At 37.4% G+C, this 5,303-nt stretch overlaps 1 pseudogene; it reads right to left on the bottom strand.

Moving 5' to 3' along the window:
• Positions 1–486: 486 nt before the first annotated feature.
• LOC120248105 lies at positions 487–1,175 on the bottom strand (annotated as a pseudogene).
• Positions 1,176–5,303: the final 4,128 nt, after the last annotated feature.

The following is a 5,303-nucleotide window of genomic DNA, read 5'->3' on the forward strand; positions in this document are numbered from 1 at the left end:
TGCAAAGGGCCCAAATACAGGGAGGGGTAAAAAATTGAAGTTACTGTTGTAATCTACTATAACATGTCGAACACAGCAAAGTGCCTATAAGATTTGTGTAGCTCTTACTATTAGGTTGATCCAAATGAAACTATCATTTTTGTAGATAAAAACGGTCGAATATCAGCAACTTTATATTATTCAACTTCAAACTACCATTAAACATTCTATGAAAAAAGAATTACCATCTATAATTTTCAGTGGAAGAAAATGAAGCCTAATTAATTTTCAAGGTTACTCAGCTAGTAAATCTTAGCCTTTTATTTCAGTGTAGTCTTCTGACTCTAAATCCAGTTGTCTTCTTTTACATTACAGCTGCATTATGAGATGCTTGGTGATAGATAAATGATTGTAACTACGACATGATTATATATATAACACAGAGTCATAATTTCCCCAATTTCTTTTTAAACAGGCTTTGATTCACTTTATTCTTCTCATATAAAACTATGTGGTGGCCACAGCTGGAACCAGGGACCTTACAAGATGGTCAGTGAATTCTTCATTGGGAGACTTGGTGAACACAGTCTCTTTCTAGAGGTGGGAGGTGAGATAACTGTAGGTCTTGGTAATGGCATGAAATGTGGCCTTGGTGAAGTTACTCCCAGTGGCAATGAAGCCTCTGACTGAGATTTAACAGGTGTCATTTCCGGCCATCATCAGTAGCTTCTTGGGCAGTGCCTCTGGGGGCAGTGATGAGGTACACCAGCACAGAGCCACAGTGGCTGGTCACCTTGTATGGGACAGTGTGGGGCTTGCCAGTAGCCTCACTACACAGGGATGATGGAAAGCTTGGCCAGGACAATGGCCCCAAGGATAGCAGTGGCTACCTTCTTGGAACACTTAACACCCAGACCAACCTGTCCCTTGTAATCTCTGATGGCAACAAATGCCTTGAACCTGGTCTGCTGGCCAGCATGGGTCTGCTTTTGCATGGGCATAATCTTCAAAACCTCATTCTTGAGGGATTCTCCCAGGAAAAACTCAATGATCTCAGAGTCCTTGATCGGCAGGGAGAAGAGATAGAGCTCCTCCAGGGTACTTGATATTCATGTCCTTGATCAGGCGCCCAGCTTGGTGATGGGGATCCACTCTTTGTCCTGAACCTTGCCTTGGGGAACCTTGGTCCAGACCATAGCTGGATGGGGTCTCAGATGCCACTGCTGAGGCCTCTGCTGAAGCCCAGGTGGCTTCCCCGGGCACCAGCATCATCAGACATTTGGTGTTTTCTCAAGAAGAGACTAATTTCTTGACTCTTTATCCTCATAAAACTCATGCCCTGCTAGTGAGTACAGACATCTGAAATACCTGGTCTTTTGCCAACAATAACCCTGTAGCACTCCATCTCCTGGTTACTGGCACACAGAAACAGAAACAAAGCTGGTAGTATCTAAATACTATATTAGTACTTTTAGAAAAGCCATGTCAAATGCACTTGCAAATTTGTGAGTTCTAGTTAATGACATTATTTTATGCCTATCTCACTTATAGTTTCCTAAACATGGTGGCTATGATATTTTTTCACATTTATTTCTTGTTTGTATATGTAATTATATTTTTAGCCAGTTAAAAAGATACATGCTATAAAATATACATTTGGATTATTTTTACATATGTGCCTCTAACATATTTAGCATTAATCTATGCATCACAATGTTTCTAGAGATGCCCTGTTGTATTGTCTTTCACATGGTCTCAACTCAAATTGACTAGATTGGTAAATAGAAATATAGTTACAAAACAACTGATTTCCCTGTGTGTGGATTCAGATGAATCAATTAAATGAACATCCAAATCAAATTATTCTTACATTTACAAATCACGTTTCATATAGCTGAGATGGAGAGAATATTTATAAAGAGTAATAAACTATTAAAGCTCCTCATTATCATATATTGCTGCTGAATTAAGTTTCCTTATCTGTCAGTTAGTATCTTATTTACAATAGATTCAACTTCATTGCCCTCCCCCTTTCTACTCCCACTAAGGTCAAGATCATTGAAGGATTCTTCATTCTCTGAAAAACAGTAATTTTGAGACTCCAGAATTCTGTTACTTAATACATTTTAAATTAAATGATTGCATTGATTTATTTTGTTGGTGTTATCATATCAAAAAGGACATACATTTATTATTAGTATGAAAAGCCATCACATCTAATCAGCACTAGTGATGCACTAAAGCCTCACATACTGCTTAAGCATTAGTTTTTCTACTTTGGGCCTGAAAAATGTGTGTACATGGAACACCTGCCATCACACCTAATGAAGTGACAGAAGAGGCCATGACATCACAGGGTCTATAATTGATTCCTATTTTTGTCTTGTACTAGTTGGGTGACTTTGGGAAAGATATTTAAATTCTGCATTCTCTCTCTAATATTTGTATAAGCTCTAACTCACAGTGTTACTTGGGATCAAATGAGATCTTGTGTACACTAAAGTGCCACACAGTAGTTGGTCAGGCTCTGAACTACAGAATTCAGAGAGTCATCTGAGAGATATCTGCTTCTACATCTAGTGAAAGAGAAAATGAAAAGCAGCCCACACAGCCTGTAAAGCTGAGGAAGTTACCAATCAGATCTTCCAGTTATGGTACTTTATTTTAGGGGGTTTCTTTTTTTTGCATATTATAATTACCACAGATTATTTTGATTTGAGAACGTAGACTGCAGTATTTTTTAAACTTCTTTTTTACTGTGATACAGCAAGTAATGCATTTTTATTTTAGATCATTATAGACATGCCGCACACATACATACGCATCTGAAAGAAGAGTTTCAAAAACTGTTGCTACTTGTGTTCCTGTCTAATATTTTCTATCCTGCCTTGTTCCATTGTAATGTCTTTTTTATTAAAAAAAAAAAAAAAAAGAAAAGAAAAAGGTTGATCAGTGTCCCAGCAGCAGTGTGCTACAACACATGTTTTAAAATACATTGAAGAAGGACAGGTCAGAATTTAAATCATCCCAGGGCAGCACAGTGACAGCCTTAGGATCCCCAGGAAAGTTTCATGTAGTTTCACAGATTGGCCAGCTGACTCCTGGACTTCAAGTGGGAAAGACACAGGTCAGCAAGTTTTGAGAAGACCCTAGCTCAGGATGTGCAAGCCTACAACTTCACATTCAGAACCAGGATCAGCCTCAGGGAAGAGAGGCTGTGACCCCTAACGAGAATGTCATGGATGAGATTTTATCTCTGTGACTTTTTATTTAAACACTACCACCAGCAACAACAAAACCTGAATAGCAAAAGCCGCTATTTCGGAAGTCCAGAAATGATTAGTGTCTTAGATGACAGCTTTCTAAGAGCGAAAAACACTGCTAGATTTTCTGGGGCAAAAAATAAATAAAATAAATTAAATAAATAAATAAATAAATAAATAAAAAGAAATAGAATTTTAATAATTCCAATCATCCACTTACTAGCATACTGTGAACAAATTAAACCCTCAGATTCCCCATTTGTAAAACAAGAATTATAATAGAAAAAAACCTTATCTCATAGAGACATAGTGAAGATTCTATGAGGTAATTAATATAAAGCACAAAGTATAGTAGATGCTCATTATTTGCAGGTTTCAAATCACTACCTTTAATTGCATTAGAAATAAAGCTGTAAAAATGTATCTGACTATATTCTATTAAATTCAGAAAAGTCAGACAATAACCTGGAAAATTCAGATTCTCAAATTTATTACTCCCTTGACTATGTCATACAGAGAGAAATCAAATATTACTTTAGGATGTTTAATATCCATGAAGACACAAACTTAATATATAAACACCACTGACCTAGTTTGGTAGGAAAGGCCATGAATGCATTGGAAGCATCATTCTGAAACTTGACAAGTGCCTCACTACACAAAGCCATTCAGGGCACTCGCCTGGCATAATTTAACTCTGTTCCCGAAAGCTCTAAATCCAGGCCAACATTTGTAAACACCACTGCACAACTGATTGCAATGTCACCGTACTTTCTCTTTTCCCTCCTCACTCTAATTCATTTCCCCAAGATGACTCAAAGTTTAAATTTATCTGAACCTTCCAAGTGTGTGTAAGAAAAGTGCATCATTGTTAGTCTACTTACCTCCCTTTGGGCTTAGAATACCTGGCCAAACCAGACCTCTCTCTGTTTACCACTAGTGTGAAAAGCAGAAATTAATTTAATTTGTATTTTCTCCCTAATTTAGTAATGCAAATGATTATATTCTACCCCGTAGTTACTGCAATGCACAGTGCTCTTGGCTAGCAACCCAGATGAGTGAATCAATGGAGATGTTTACAGGGAAGCAAATGACATGCTTACTTAAAATTCATTTCTCTTTAATGACAAGAAAATTTATCTTCAAATTGCAATCTACAGTTGTTTGCTATCAGACCCTTGCAGCCATTATGGCTTTTCTTATCACCCAACCCCTTTTGCCATGCCTCGTAAATATTGTTGACAATGGGTTTCAAAACATTTTGCTGGTATGTTATGTTTCTAAGTCCTATGGATCACGTATCATGTCTTCTTGATATCATCTGAAATATACTGTGTTCTTATGAGGAAACTGGATGATTACTTAATTGCAGTATTTCTGTTTTCACTGTATGTGCTACTGAAAAGAAATGAGAGGAATATGGTCTCCAAAATAAAATTCCCTAGCTAAGCTAGAAATCTGATTTCCATATCTCACTCATCATGTGAATATAAGCCAAAAAAAAAAAAAAAATCCTCCATCTGAATGGAAATATCTCATGCCAAGTCTCTGATGGAAGGTAAAGCTTATTTTGATCCAACCTATCTCAGTCACTTTTCCATTAAAGAATCTTTAAAAATATTTTTGTGACCTGTAAAATGTTCAGGTAGCCTTAAAAATGGAATAACTTTAACCTAGCAGGAAATCAAGAAGAAGTTAACACGGCAGAGCAGTAGGGGAACCCTATGCTTGCCTTGTCCCTGGAACATAGCTAGATAAAGATCAAATCATTCTGAACACCCAAGAAATCAATCTGAATGCTGAGAGAAGAAGCTGCAGAACTAGAGGGAGAAAAGAAGCCATTTTGTGGAAGCTAGGAGATGAGGAGACATGATTCTAGGAAGAAAAGAATTCCAGGTGCTGTAGAGGGGAGGGAGCCTTGATCTCAGAAGGAGGAGAGAGAGAGAGAGATGGAGAGAGAAATAGAGACTACACAAGAGAAACACTTCCCTAAAACCATTGACTGGAAGAACGAGAGTGGCTGATTATTCCAAGTTTTTACAAGCAGTAGAGCGGGAAGTT

This window comes from Hyaena hyaena, unplaced genomic scaffold (assembly GCF_003009895.1).
Source record: "Hyaena hyaena isolate Hyena2069 unplaced genomic scaffold, ASM300989v1 scaffold_12, whole genome shotgun sequence".
NCBI classification, from domain to species: Eukaryota; Metazoa; Chordata; class Mammalia; order Carnivora; family Hyaenidae; genus Hyaena; species Hyaena hyaena.